At 49.0% G+C, this 15,836-nt stretch overlaps 1 pseudogene; it reads right to left on the bottom strand.

Moving 5' to 3' along the window:
- The window catches only part of LOC125516229, a 58,585-nt pseudogene extending 44,580 nt beyond the window's left edge, over nucleotides 1-14,005 (bottom strand).
- Nucleotides 14,006-15,836: the final 1,831 nt, after the last annotated feature.

Genomic DNA, 15,836 nt, shown 5'->3' with positions numbered 1-15,836 from the left:
TAGCAACGAGAGGGGAGAGTATGATCTACGTACCCTTGTAGATCGACAACGGAAGCGTTAACTTGGTTGATGTAGTCGTACGTCTTCATGGCCCGACCGATCAAGCACCGAAACTACGGCACCTCCGAGTTCTAGCACACGTTCAGCTCGATGACGATCCTCGGACTCCGATCCAGCAAAGTGTCGGGGAAGAGTTCCGTCAGCACGACGGCATGGTGACAATCTTGATGTACTACCGTCGCAGGGCTTCGCCTAAGCACCGCTACAATATATCGAGGACTTTGGTGGAAGGGGGCACCGCACATGGCTAAGAATATGATCACATGGATCAACTTGTGTCTCTAGGGGTGCTCCCTGCCTCCGTATATAAAGGCTCAAAAGGGGGGGGGCGGCCAAGAGGAGGCGCGCCAGGAGGAGTCCTACTCCCTCCAGGAGTAGGACTCCCCCCCCCTTCCTAATTGGAATAGGATTCGCGGAGGGGGGAAAGAGGAGAGAGGAGGAAGGGGGGCCGGCCCCCTCTCCTTGTCCTATTCGGACCAAGGGGGGGAGGGGCGCGCGGCCCATCTCTGTCCACCTCTCCTCTCTTCCACTAAGGCCCACTAAGGCCCATATACCTCCCGGGGGGTTCCGGTAACCTCCCGGTAATCCGGTAAAATCCCGATTTCACCCGGAACACTTCCGATATCCAAATATAGGCTTCCAATATATCAATCTTTATGTCTCGACCATTTCGAGACTCCTCGTCATGTCCGTGATCACATCCGGGACTCGGAACAAACTTCGGTACATCAAAATGCATAAACTCATAATATAACTGTCATCGAAACCTTAAGCGTGCAGACCCTATGGGTTCGAGAACAATGTAGACATGACCGAGACACGTCTCCGATCAATAACCAATAGTGGAACCTGGATGCTCATATTGGCTCCTACATATTCTACGAAGATCTTTTATCGGCCAGACCGCATAACAACATACGTTGTTCCCTTTGTCATCGGTATGTTACTTGCCCGAGATTCAATCGTCGGTATCCAATACCTAGTTCAATCTCGTTACCGGCAAGTCTCTTTACTCGTTCCGTAATCCATCATCCCGCAACTAACTCATTAGTCGCAATGCTTGCAAGGATTATGTGATGTGCTTTACCGAGAGGGCCCAGAGATACCTCTCCGACAATCGGAGTGACAAATCCTAATCTCGAAATACGCCAACCCAACATGTACCTTTGGAGACACTTGTAGAGCTCCTTTATAATCACCCAGTTACGTTGTGACGTTTGGTAGCACACAAAGTGTTCCTCCGGCAAACGGGAGTTGCATAATCTCATAGTCATAGGAACATGTATAAGTCATGAAGAAAGCAATAGCAACATACTAAACGATCGGGTGCTAAGCTAATGGAATGGGTCATGTCAATCAGATCATTCATCTAATGATGTGATCCTGTTAATCAAATGACAACTCTTTGTCCATGGTTAGGAAACATAACCATCTTTGATTAACAAGCTAGTCTGGTAGAGGCATACTAGTGACACTCTGTTTGTCTATGTATTCACACATTTATTATGTTTCCGGTTAATTCTAGCATGAATAATAAACTTTTATCATGATATATAAGGAAATAAATAATAACTTTATTATTGCCTCTAGGGCATATTTCCTTCACGCATATCAATGTGGCCCTCACCCCGGTCCCAGCCAAACGGTGAAATCCGTGCCACGCGTACATAATTACGCTTTAAAAATACCATGGGCACAGGTGGGGAGGGGGGCACGACTACGGCACGCCCCAAGACGCGGCTTAAACCGCACTAGGGGCTTCCCGCTTTGTTATGTTTCTCTTTCAGGACTTCAACCCCTGGAAACCCTGTCCGACAGCATGATTGCCGAACACATGATGCAGCAACCAAGGAGGCAGAGAGCTATGTCACACCACGGAACTCCCAGGTGGATTACGATACCAAGTGAAATACTTGTTTTAATACTATTCCTCAGCTCGCCCTTGGAAGGGACATGTCAAATAGTCCTACTTTTTAGCTTATCGCACTACTTGTATCATTCTGCCCTAACGCACCTTTTTGAATAAAACAATGCATAGCATTAAGACTATTATTGCATTCTTCCTTTACATATATATATGTTCATTCATGACATGTAGCACCCGTACACTCTGGTACGGCCAATACGCCAGGGGCTTAAGCATACCCCATATGCGGCGTGAGAAGTCTGAACACTTTCGACAGTGCGGCACCCCGAAATTATAGCATTATATGCACCAGCTCCAAATCATGTCTTGGGTCAATAGTTGGGTTTGCCCGGCTCCCATGTTTTGGTACCTTACGTTCCGCTATATCGGCTAAGGTAGCACTGTAAGAACTACTGCGATTGTGCCCCGGTTCTGCTGGGCTAAGCACCTCAGTAGAGAAAGCTAAAACTGATTGTCATGATAAGGAGAGAGACTGGTCACTGTTCGAGAGGTTTCAAGTCCCTATAGACTTATGCCACTTAGAGCGACGAGTCGGCCCTGTCCAGCTTAAGGCCTGTATCGCGCCCCGAATTTGGCCTTCCGAATACAAGGGGCTTCGCTGAAATTTAAAATTATAGAATTCTATGGCTAAGTGAGAGTGATAACGCATTATAGTCCGATTGCCTTGTTCGTTGTGCTGAGCACCTCCCTCGAAGGATCCAACAATGGGAACAAGAGTGCTCAGGTTTATCCCGAACACCCCAGCACTCGTGGCGTGGGGGCAGAAGCCGACGACTAGCCATCTCCCAGATTTGATAAACAGCTGAACAGAAGGCAATATTTTAAATTCAAACAAGTGTTGCATAGCGCATATGAACAAGTTTTCATAATACAGGATTACACGAGCTAGTTTACTCAAATATTACATCTTTCGCACACTCATCCACTACAAGACGGGCACCCTTCAGGACACCCTCATAGTACATCTCAGGGTGGCGATGCTCCTTGCCCTGCGGTGGCCCTTCCTTCACCAGCTTCACGGCGTCCATCTTGGCCCAGTGCACCTTCGCACGGTCGAAAGCCCGGCGCGCACCTTCATGCAGACGGACCGCTTGATGACTTCCAGCCGTGGGCAGGCATCCACAAGCCGCCTCACCAGGCCGAAGTAGCTGTTGGGAAGGGCGTCACCAGGCCACATCCGGACTATAAAGCCCTTCATGGCCTGTTCGGCCGCCTTGTGCAGCTCGACCAGTTGCTTCAGCTGGTCGCTCAGAGGCATCGGGTGTTCGGTCTCAGTATACTGAGACCAGAATAGCTTCTCCGTTGAGCTTCCCTCCACGGCCTGGTAAAACTATGCGGCATCCGGCACGCTGCGGGGCAAATCTGTGAATGCTCCTGGAGAGCGCCGGACTAGGGTAAGTAACAAGTAATTTACTTTCACATGCTTGCTTTGCATATTGAATGCCTTACCCACCGCTATCTTCTTCATCGCATCAATCTCCTGGAGGGCCTTTTGGGCCTCAGCCTTGGCATTCTTTGCGCTCTCGAGGGCCGCGACAAGCTCGGACTCTCGCGTCTTCAAGTCAAGCTCCAACGCCTTGTGCTTCGTCACGAGAGCGTGGAGCTCTTGCTGCACCTCGCCCACCCGAGCCTCCTGCCTTTCCCGCTCAGTGCGCTTCTTGGCCGCTTTGTTTTCGGCCTCGGATAGCGCTTGCTTCAGGGTCTCCACCTCGGTCGTGGCCCCTGGAAAATTTACGATGATCATGTCATTTTGCAATCGCATTCTTTTTATTATACCCATAGACTAGGTACTACTTACCTTTGTTCTCCTCGAGCTGCCTCTTGGAAAGGCCGAGCTCTTTCTTGGACCCTTCGAGGTCCTGCTTCAGTGCGGCGACCTCCGCAGTCAGTGCGGCAAAGGCCAGCAGCGAAGCCTGCATACGCATATAGACATATTTATATTAGACTCCTGCGATATTGTTTGATCCTCTATTCGGCTTTTCTTTGTGAACACCGAACAGAGCATCAGGGGCTACTGTCTAAGAGGTAATATTTTTCCTATATTTCAAATACTTACCTCAAAGCCTGTTAGAAGGCTGGCACAGGCTTCAGTCAGTCCGCTCTTGGCGGACTGAACCTTCTGGATCACCGCACTAATAGTGCGGTGCTCTTCGTCGATGGAAGCGCTGTGAAGCACTCCTAGCAGATTGTCCGGTGCCTCTGGATGGACAGAGGTCACCGGCATGGGCGTCTTGCCCCTTTTGGAAGGAGGCCGCCTGCCCGAGTCCGGAACCACTGGGGGTTCCGGCGCAGTATTCGGCTGAAGGCCGAACTCGGAGCCCTCGGGAGCCTTACCCCCTCTACTCCCGGAGTCCGGAAGGTCGCCTTGAGGCGCCTTCGGAACTGTCTCCCCTCGACCCGGTGCCTCTCGAGATAGCACCTCGTCATTATCCGTAGGGCAAGGGGAGGTGACGGTCGGAAGTGGATCGCTATCCATATCCGACGAGTCCAAGGAGCCACCCGACGAAGATACATCGATACGGGCTTGGCGCGGTCTGCATAATCATATTCGACGTTAGGAGAAGCAGTGCATCAAAGGTATGCTATGAGTTACTCTGGTATCCGAATCCTTATGACTTCGCCAGGGGCTTGGCCCTGAGAAGCCACTCGTCCTCGTCTTCGGCGGCGGTGGTGGAGTAGTCTGGAAGGAGAGTCCTTCCCTTCTTGGACCTTTCGGCCCCCCGGTTGGGGAGGCCTCTTTTCTTATCTCCCCCGGCTGAAGGGGGAGCATCTTCATCTTCCTCCTCGTCTTCGGGGGAGGAGTGCGTCGTGGAGTCATTCGACGATGAGCCCGATATCACCTGGTGCCAGGAACTATTTCGGGTTCCCTTGGCCTTCTACTTGGTCTTCTCCGGCACCTTGTATGGAGCCGGAGTCAGCATCTCTGTCAGGAGAGCGTCCGCGGTGTCTTCGGGCAGAGGGGTCGGACAGTCGATCTTCTCTGATGCCCCCACCCAGTCCTGTCAAAGGCATGGGAGCTCAGACCCCACGCGTGGTTAAGCTATGGGAATTAAAAAAATCCTACCAGATGTACAAAACTTACCGGATTCGCAGGGCGCTTCGCGCTTAGCCCGCGGTCCTCGGTGAGAGGGGGAGGGACCTCGGCACCCTTGAACAGCATCCTCCAGACGTCCTTGTGCGTCGTGTCGAAGAGCTCGCTCAAAGTCTGGTGCTGGGCCGGGTCGAACTCCCACAAGTTGAAATCCCATTGTTGACACGGGAGGATCCAGCGGAAGAGCATGACTTGGACTATGTTGACAAGCTTGAGCTTCTTGCTTACCATATTCCGGATACATTTTTGGAGTCCGTCCAGCTCCACCGATGAACCCAGGATAGGCCCTTCTCTTTCCAGGAGGTGAGCCGCGTGGGGATTCCGGATCGAAACTCAGGGGCCACCACCCAGTTGGTGTTGTGTGGCTCGGTGATGTAGAACCACGCCGATTGCCACCCCTTTATGGTCTCCACAAAGGAGCCTTCAAGCCATGTAACATTGGGCATCTTGCCCACCATGGCTCCGCCGCATTCCGCTTGTTGGCCTCCCACCCCCTTCGGCTTGATATTGAAGGTCTTTAACCACAGGCCGAAGTGGGGCCGGATGCGGAGGAAAGCCTCACACACGACGATGAACGCCGAAATGTTGAGGATGAACTTCGCGGCCAGATCATGGAAGTCCGGCCCGTAGTAGAACATGAGACCGCGGACGAATGGATGGAGGGGAAACCCCAGTCCGCGGAGGAAGTGGTGGAGGAAAACTACCCTCTCGTGAGGTTTCAGGGTAGGAACGATCTGCCCCGCAATGGGCAGCCGATGCGCGATATTCGCGGCTAAGTATCCGGCTCCGTGCAGCTTCTTGATGTGTCCCTCCGTAACGGCGGAAGCCATCCATTTACCTCCCGCTCCGGACATGTTTGGAGAAGGTTGAGGGGAAGGATGTGGACTTGGGCGTTGGAGCTCCAGTGCGCAAGAATGGATGAGCAAGGAGGAAGAAGGCGTGGGTAGATAAAGGTTAAGCCTTATCCCCTTATAAGGGCGGCCGAAACTATGCGCCCCCACTAGCCTGGTAAAACTCGCTTATCCCCCAAGCACCATAATTGATGGCGCGGTTGGGTTACCCATGCCCATATTGATGAGAATTCCATAATAAGGGGGACACGATCTCTGCTTTGACAAGACGTGTCAAGAAACTGCCTCGCGTTATGTGCGGGGCTGGAAAACGGTTCGAATGATCACCGGGCCATGGCATAATGTCATGTTGCCAAAACGTGTCAGCAGATTAGATTTGTGGAAATATTATTCTCTCTACGGTGGTATGTGGAACTTATTTTGCAGGGTCGGACACTATCCTTGTATTCAAATTTTTCCGTGGTGTATTCAGAGGAGGAACCCGCCTTGCAATGCCGAAGACAACACTGCGCACCGGACTCATCATCATTGAAGCCTGGTTCAGGGGCTACTGAGGGAGTCCTGGATTAGGGGGTCTCCGGACAGCCGGACTATATCCTTTGGCCGGACTGTTGGACTATGAAGATACAAGATTGAAGACTTCGTCTCGTGTCCGGATAGGACTCCACTTGGCGTGGAAGGCAAGCTAGTTAATACAGATATGTATATCTCCTCCTTTGTAACCGACCTTGTGTAACCCTAACCCTCTCCAGTGTCTATATAAACCGGAGGGTTTTAGTCCATAGGATAACATACAATCATACCATAGGCTAGCTTCTAGGGTTTAGCCTCTCCGGTCTCGTGGTAGATCAACTCTTGTAATACCCATATCATCAAGAATAAATCAAGCAGGACGTAGGGTTTTACCTCCATCAAGAGGGCCCGAACCTGGGTAAAACATCGTGTCCCCTGCCTCCTGTTACCATCCGCCTTAGATGCACAGTTCGGGACCCCCTACCCGAGATCCGCCGGTTTTGACACCGACAGTTCCCGTGTTGTTTCTAACCGAAAAACCGACAATTGAACTATCAGGTGCGACTTCAAAACTTCTAGCAACCCTATTGCTTTCAAGTTAATGGTCGATATTTCAATCTTAGACCATTGGTTATCGAATCACCATTCTAACATTGATCATGCTACCTAAGCCCATATTTCGGGTGCACCTTTCAATCAATGTTTAATTGTGTATGTTTTCCTCAAGCATACATCATTATATCATTTGGTCTGACAAGTGTTACCTCCTTGTTCAAATAATTGTGGAAATCCATCTTTTGTTAATCTCATTGAAATGTCGCCGAGTCCATCAACCACCTCCTCACCTTCTCCTTGGTTAATGATGAACTCTTGTTTCGGAACTCACTTCCATAATTCATTTCCCGAGGATCTTACAATGTCATCCTGTCAATTTGTGTTGCACCTTTTCTTCTCAAGCATCCTAAGTCTGAGGTATCCTGACACTAATCGGATCTGAATCTCGGTTAGATATGATGGTTGGAACATACTTCCAAGAGTTATCACGTGGTCTTTATGTGACCCAGTAAGGTGATGTCGTGCCTAGCACACCTGGCCCGAGGCCCCGTTGTTATAGATTCCTTTTCAGCAAGGTTATCCATTCTTCCATGAGGAAATTGTAAGACTTATTCTATAAGTTGTTCCTGATGGATCCTTTGTGAATCCAAAGTCTAACCTTTACCCCATGACCATGTCAATGCTATCTTGAAGCATGTCTGTGGTACTCCGATTTTCAACAAGAACATTTGAAGCCCAATGCTAAATGTTTCTTGCTCAGTTATCCAAACACCGTTGTATGGCTACATATCATAATTCTTCTTACCCCTTTATCTAATTGGTCATGTCTTTGATCTCCTGGCACATAAATCATGCCCCGCTTAACCTTGGGAATGATATACTCCTATTACTTGTGTTTAAACAAAATTTCCTTTCCATTGGTTTGTTTAATCTGATGATCACACTTTCCTTTCCTTTGTTTTGTTTAACCTTTCTTGTGATCTATATGATCTAAGCAGTAACATTCTTCTGCTTATGTAAAAACCTTAGTGTACAACGGTGTCAGTAAGACCCTGTTGCTTTTGTTGATGGAATTCGGGTATCTGCCGATGGACGAGAACTTTGCCTATTGGTCCACCTCGTTCAACAAGCAGAAAAATGGTTCTCTTCGTCCCTCGCCCTTGGTACCGATGTTGTTGCCGACATAACTGACAGTCTCTTCTCTGACATGCCTTGCTATCATGATCGTGCAAGAAGATAGCGCCCTCCCTACTTTTAACCCACATGGTGGGCCCATAACCCACAGTTCCACAGGATCGAAACCTGACTCTCCTGTACATACCTGTTTCAAAGTTATCCCTTGCGCTTGGTTTCGTATGTAATTCGCGAGCCACCTTCCTAGTGATCTATTCTGGTATCAGACGCAATACTTATTCTCGTTGCCCTGAAGCCCTTTCACCTTCTGATTAGGCACACAACGACTGTCTATCCGCTTGAAACTTCTTATGGTACCTTCTTACTTTGCTCTCGAAATTTTCTTAAGTTTCAGTTCGAGAGTTACTTTCCGCCACCCTCCCCGATGTTAGCTACCAGCTAGTCAACCTTGCAAAGGTCCGTTCTTCCAGAATAACCACCCTTTATTCTTTCATAAGTACGATGGAGTTCCCGAAGAAAGGATGCCGAATTCATCATGATGACCTAAAGTAGTGGAGTGAAGACATCAATGTATTGGATCGATCTCTTCGAGAAGAGCAGCCAAGATTGAGAAGATCCGTTAGAATTTCGTAACCAGACCTTTCCCCCTTACTCTACCTCTTAAATCTCGGGACGAGATTTTTTGTAGTGGAGGAGATTTGTAACACCCCGATAATCATGCTACAATAACCTCGTGCTAATGACTGCCAAGTCATCACAATTATTTTTTTAATCATCACTTTGTTCCAAATCTAACCCAAATTCAAATTTAAATTGCAAGACAAAATTTTATTTCTTCAAACGGTAAAACAAAAATGTCCGTTGTGTTGAAAATATTCAATAAGAAATTGTGGTGAATTAATCAACCTCATTTGAATTATTAAAATGCCCTTAACAAATTAATAAGTGGTGCAATAGCACATAACCCGGCCATTTCGAATTCTAAAAATAATTATCCTTTTCCAAATATTCTACAGACTTGTGTGTAGCTCAACAATATTGCCCTGGATTTTTGTGTGAAGTTTCACATTTGACTAAATTCATTTAGTCACTCAATTAAAATGAAGAGTAGTAAACAAATAAAGAAAAACAGAAAAGACTAGCTAAAGGAAAATAGAAAAGAGGAGGACCTACTCTACTGGAAGATTTGGCCCATCTAGCACCATAGCAGGCCCAGCCCACGCAGGCCTCCTTCTGCCTCTAGCTACAGGAGGCAGAGAGGCCGTGGCGTGCATCCATGGCGCCTTGGCCATGGATGGCGCCCTCTCCACGACCTATATAGATGTCGACCGAAACCCTAGAGCACCCCCTTCCTTTCCCCCCTCAACCCCCTTCGCCCCTACCTCTACTGCTTGATTTCGAGCTCGGAAGATCCGCGGTGACCGCTGCCTCTCCGTTGATTGACGCGTCCATCGGCCCCTCCGACGTGCGGGGGGCACGTCCTGGAGGTCCGTCGCGGTCAACAGCGTCCGTTCCGGCCATTGGAGCAATCAGGGGAGCTGCGTACAAGGCGTCATCATCTTCTTCTTCGTCCGGCCGTCCCAACCTCGCCGTCACCAGCGCCTCTCTGGTCCACCTCAGCCTTCCTCGAGCACCTCTTCTGGCTCGCGGTGAGCTCCTCTCCCGTTTCCCCTGTTTCCCCGATTTGATTCATCGCCTTAGATGCCGCCGCGCAACGCCGCACCGCCATGGCCGAGTTCCCCGTAAGCTCGCCCTCACCACGCCCCAGCGCGCCTCCCTTCCTCGCGCCCCGGCCGTGCGCTCGCGCGCCAAGCCCGCACTGGTCGTGCCCACTGACGCTCAGCCTCTCGCGCGCTGCCGCTTTGTTGCTCCCTGTTTTCGCTACTGCTGTTGCCTGCTTATTGCTGCCGCTGTAGGCCGTCGCCGTGAGCGCTGCCCCACTGGCTCCCCGCCGCCTAGGGCCCCTCCGATCGGCCGCGCCACCCGCTCTCCCGGCCGCCCGCGCGACCTGTTGGTCCCGGCCGCTCGCCGCCCCTTGCGTCGTTTGCCGTGCCTGGACGAAGCCGCGGCTCGCTGGCTCCCTTATTTTGGGCCCGGCCCGATTAGTATTAGGTTTAGGGCATGTACAATGGTTGATAAGACAGTCTTATCTTAAGTCTTGCATGTAATTTAGAGATGACAAAAAAGTATGTCTACAATGAGTTATATCTTAGCCTTATCTTCAATAACTAGCAATTCCTTAAAACATGGTGAAACAAATTGTGCTAAGAGATCATCTCTTGTCTTATCTTAAATAAGAGAAGACAAGCCTTTTCTTACAAATTCTCTCTCCTCCACCTCATCATTTATCCTACGTGGCACTCCTAAGATAGCACCATTGTACATGTCCTTAGGATTAGATTAGGCCCTTTAGTTAATTAGTTAGCTAGCTGTGTGACACGTGGGGCCCTCCTTTTTAAATACATGTTAAAGCAAATTAAACACGTTCTATGTATGACAGTTGGGCCCGCTTGCACTATTCACTGGTTGACTAGTCAATCATTGACTGGGTCAACCCAGCCCAGGGGCCCCACATGTCATGGACTGTGGCTGGCTGCCTCTGGGTATAAAAAGTATTGCACTATTTATTTTCGAATTAAAATAAATTCAGAAATTTCAGAAAAATGTTTAAAACTTTGAAAAATCATACAAAATAAATCATAGTTCGGATGGAAAAACTTTGTACATGAAAGTTGCTCAGAACGACGAGACGAATCCTGATACGCAGCTCGTTCGTCCGTCGCATATACCTAGAATAGCGAACAAGCAACTTTCCCCCTCCGATTCATCTGTCCGAAAACGCGAAACACCGGGGGTATTTTCCCGAATATTTCCCCCCTTCGCCGGTATCATCTCCTACTGCGTTAGGGCACACCTAGCACCGCTCATTGTCATGTCATGCATCGTTATGCATCTGTTTGCATTGTATTCATTGTTTCGTCCCCCTCTTCTCTCCGGTAGACTACGAGACTGACGCCGCTGCTGGTGCCCCGATCGACTACGTTGTTGACGACCCCTCTTTCTTGCCAGAGCAACCAGGCAAGCCCCCCCTTGATCACCAGATATCGCCTATTTCTCTCTCTACTGCTTGCATTAGAGTAGTGTAGCATGTTACTGCTTTCCGTTAATCCTATTCTGATGCATAGCCTGTCATTGTTGCTACAGCTGTTGATACCTTACCTGCAACCCTAAATGCTTAGTATAGGATGCTAGTTTATCATCAGTGGCCCTACATTCTTGTCAGTCTGCCATGCTATACTATCGGGTCGTGATCACGTCGGGTGTTGATCATGGGTATATACTATACATATTGCACATGATACATGTTCTGACTAAAGTCGGGTCGGCTCGTTGAGTACCCATGGTTGATTCATGAATTGGGAACTGAAAGGACATACTTTCCCGATGGTCCTCTGTGTGGATCTTTGTGGCAGAGCGACAGGGCAGATTGAGACCACCCAGGTGAGAGGTGGGCCTGGCCCTGGTCGGCGTTCGCGGTTACTTCAAGATAACACGCTTAACGAGATCTTGGTATTTGATCTGAGTCTGGCCACTGGCCTATACGCAGCAACCAACTACGCGGGAACAGTTATGGGCACTCGACGTCGTGGTATCAGCCGAAGCCTTCATGACGTCAGCGACTGAGCGGCGTGCGCCGGGTTGGACCGCGTAACGCAACTTCCTTTGTAATGGAGGTTGCTAGGTCTGCTCACCTCTGCGCCATAGGATTTAGACCGGCGTGCTGACCTCTCTGTTGTGCCTAGATGGGGCTGCGATGTGTTGATCTTCCGAGGCCGGGCATGACCCAGGAAAGTGTGTCCGACCAAAGAGGATCGAGCGTGTTGGTAAATGTGGTGCACCCCTACAGGGAAGTTGATCTATTCGAATAGTCGTGTCCCTCGATAAAAGGACGACCGGAGTTGTACCTTGACCTTATGACAACTAGAACCAGATACTTAATAAAAACACACCCTTCCATGTGCCAGATACAACCCGGTGATCGCTCTCTAATAGGGAGACGAGGAGAGGATTGCCGGGTAGGATTATGCTCTGCGATGATACTTGGTTAACTTACCGTCTACTCTCTTCTACTGCTTCAAGATGGAGGCTGCCAGAAGTGTAGTCTTCGATAGGACTAGCTATCCCCCTCTTATTCCGGCATTCTGCAGTTCGGTCCACATATGCTACCCCTTTCCCATTTGATACCAATGCATACATATGTAGTGTAGCTCCTTGCTTGCGAGTACTTTGGATGAGTACTCACGGTTGCTTTGCTCCCCCTTTTTCCCCTTTCTATACCCGGTTGTTGTGACCAGACGTTGGAGTCCAAGAGCCAGACGCCACCGTCGACGACGACTCCTACTACTCTGGAGGTGCCTACTACTACGTGCAGGCCGTTGACGACGACCAGGAGTAGTTTAGGAGGATCCCAGGCAGGAGGCCCGCGCCTCTTTCGATCTATATCCCAGTTTGTCCTAGCCTTCTTAAGGCAAACTTGTTTAACGTATGTCTGTACTCAGATATTGTTGCTTCCACTGACTCTTGTGTATTCGAACTCTTGTATTCGAGCCCTCGAGGCCCCTGGCTTGTAATATAAAGCCTGTATTATTTTAAATGTAACACGCTCCTCCTCTTGTCCCCTCCAGCCAGCGTGTGCTCCAAAACGATGCCCCGGGAGGGACAACGGCATCGAGGTGCCATCATCGTCCGATCCGGTAGACCCAGATCTAGGGTTTCCCCCGGAGCTCACACCGTCGCCGCTGCTGGATCCACGCGGCGCCCACCACCCATAGCATCTCTCGCCCGACCATCTGAGCCTCCCAAGACGGCGCCTCCATGGAGGTTACGACGCGCAGGGCGCCGCCGCCGCCCAATCCAGACTTAATTTTGGACTTTCGTCCGGGAGGGATTTGGATGTGGATAGGAGGGACCTCGGCTTCGCCTCCAGGAAGGGTAACGGCGTCGAGGGACGCCGCCGATGCTGGGCCGGACCAGCCGGACAAAGTTTCCTCCGGTCCCCAACCTATACCACCAAACCTCCGACTATTCCGGATCTGACAGCGAGATGAACCGAGACCAGCAGAGATGCAAGTGCCATGGGGCTCAACCCACCAGGAAGGAGGATCAAGAAGGACAGCCATCGTAGATCTCTAGGCGCCGGATCCAATGGTCCGACGAGGCCAGCGGCGTAGACCACCACCCTGCACCGGCCGACAACATCCAAGCGCTAGATCCAGATGGATCCAGCCTGGACATGGCGGCGCCCGCGACCACCTGATCTGAAGACCACGCAGCCACCACCTCGCCGTGGAGTCGCATCCAAGCCGCAGTTGCCGCGCCACACGCCGGCGCCGCAACACGCCGCCGCCAAGATGCTCGCCCGCCGTGCCGCCAGACCCCGCGCTAGCCCGACGCCTCTTCGCGATTTGGTCGTCCGGTGCTGCCAAGACGCTCCAAGGGGGAGAGATGCCCCGCCACCGCCCAGCCGGCCAAGCTTTGCCCGGCGGCGCTGCGGACGGCGGCATGGAGAGGTGGAGGCGGAGGAGGGCCGAGAGGATGGCGGCTAGGGTTCCCCCTGGATCGCCCGCGAGGGCGACACGAGAGGGACGAGGGGGGCGAGGAGCACGTCCTTTTGGGGTGCACAAATCTTGATGCCCATCTGACTCTGAGAAATAAGCAGCTGATGACCTTGGCTCAATGTTATATCTCTTGCAGAATGGTAGCCAATGCTTTGCAAATAAGAAGGCTTCCCACATAGCGTAGAAAGTGAGGACTGAGCCTCCGTCATCAGAAAGGTACACACTTAATTTTTTTCGCTGGGTAATTGTATGCCATGACCGATAGGATGGTGGAGATGACGAGACTTGGTGGCTCTGAAAGTGGGTCTGCAGTGCATACAAAGATGTCCACACCAGGTAGCCTGTCTCCGTACCTTCTCCAAATCCAAATGACAATTGTAACTGTGTTAATGCCAAGCATGGCGTATCTTTCAATCTTAGTGTACATGTCAAAAACAATACAAGAGTTCTTTGTGGTGGAGTCAGCCCACCGGGTTCAAAGTTCTATACTTGACATAGATGTCCACATTTTTTTTTGAATTTGTTTCAGACTTCTCCGTGGTCTTTGATTAGTGGGAGACGACGGTCTGATCGACTAGAAGGTTATGCCTGTGGTGACTTTGTCAATTTTAAGATTTATCGGTTTAATCTCTCAGAGATACTTTAGGGATAGGATGTGCATGTATGTCTTTATAGGGATGAGTGTGTATAAATGTGACCGTTGATATCCCATAGTTTTGAATTTGCACATAGTTTTGATTTTTTTTCAGTGATGAAGCATTGATATCCCATTCCGCATGAGAATTATCAAGCACACTTGCTACACTAACACGAAAGTCTAAAAAATCAGTTTTATAATTATTCATTCTGAATTTAATGTTTATTCGAGAGCATATGCTTCCTAGAGCCAAAAAGGCCCCATGCGTATAATATCGTGCTATGTCTCTTAGTTGGACTAACTTTGAGTTAAAAAGGAGTAAACAAGGGAAGTCGTTTTATCCGTGCCTTTAGAGTTGTTTAGACGCAAGAGACAGGGAGGGGATTTGTGGTACGCAAGTGCGGGGGCACGACCACATTTTTCTTTTGGCTTTCGATTTTTAATTTTTATATATTTTTAATCAAAAGTCTAAATTAAGTTTTGTTCGTATATTCGTGTTCCTCGTGACAAGGGGGCAAGGGCTTTCAGATAAGATCCGTTTTGAGTAAGTTTTAGCGAGTTTTTAAAACTTCATTAGGTTCAACTATTGAAACCCGACACAAGCGAGTGACAAAATCTCAAGTTTCAGAAAATAAAACTTAAAATTTGGAGTGCCCTCATGCAGAATCCAACGACTTTGCGGACCGCGAGGTAATTGTGTGGTCGGGCGAGTTTCTGCGTGAGACAAACCAACCATGCATCCTGTTAGCTTTGATTTCAGTCAGTAAACAATGGATATTTGAATTTTCTTAAGCCATCGAATGCAATCTCTTAGCTTTGAGGTGACAACAACGAATTTTTTGTTGAAAGCCGCCGGCTGGGGTGTATATCGTACGTCGCTATCTTAAGGTCTTAGATAGGGACATACAGCATAACGTAAAATCAGGTAACCTTGATACTTCCTCCGTTTTTTTTACTCTGCTTATAAGCTTTGTTTGAAGTTAAACAATGCAAAGTTTGACCAAATTTATATTAAAAATATCAACATCTAGAATATGAAAACTATATGGTATGAAAATTTATGTCATAATGCATCTAATGATACCGATTTTGTAATATGAATGTTGATATTTTTTTACTACAAAGTTGGTCAAACTTTGTAAAATGTGCCTTCATAGAATTTTATATGCAGACCAAAAAAGAAATGAAGGAGTACAGACTGAAATATAAATTGTGCAATGTGTTCAGTGTTGATTTTTTAACCTAGTGGGTGGTGTGCGTCATATAGTCGCACAGCCGACTTGTTAATGCATTTTTTTTGCTTTAAAAAGCTTTTCTTTTGAATAACAAGGTAAATAGGCATCACCAGCAGCTCAATCATTTTCACAACCTTAGTCATAACCAAAGTTTTCGTCACGCTTAAAGCTGTTTTGTTGTGTATATATGAAAGAACAACATAGATCTACAATTT

Source organism: Triticum urartu, chromosome 6 (genome assembly GCF_003073215.2).
Source record: "Triticum urartu cultivar G1812 chromosome 6, Tu2.1, whole genome shotgun sequence".
NCBI classification, from domain to species: domain Eukaryota; kingdom Viridiplantae; phylum Streptophyta; class Magnoliopsida; order Poales; family Poaceae; genus Triticum; species Triticum urartu.
The sequence above is the reverse complement of the archived record's forward strand: the minus strand, read 5'-3'. Positions and strand labels throughout refer to the sequence as shown.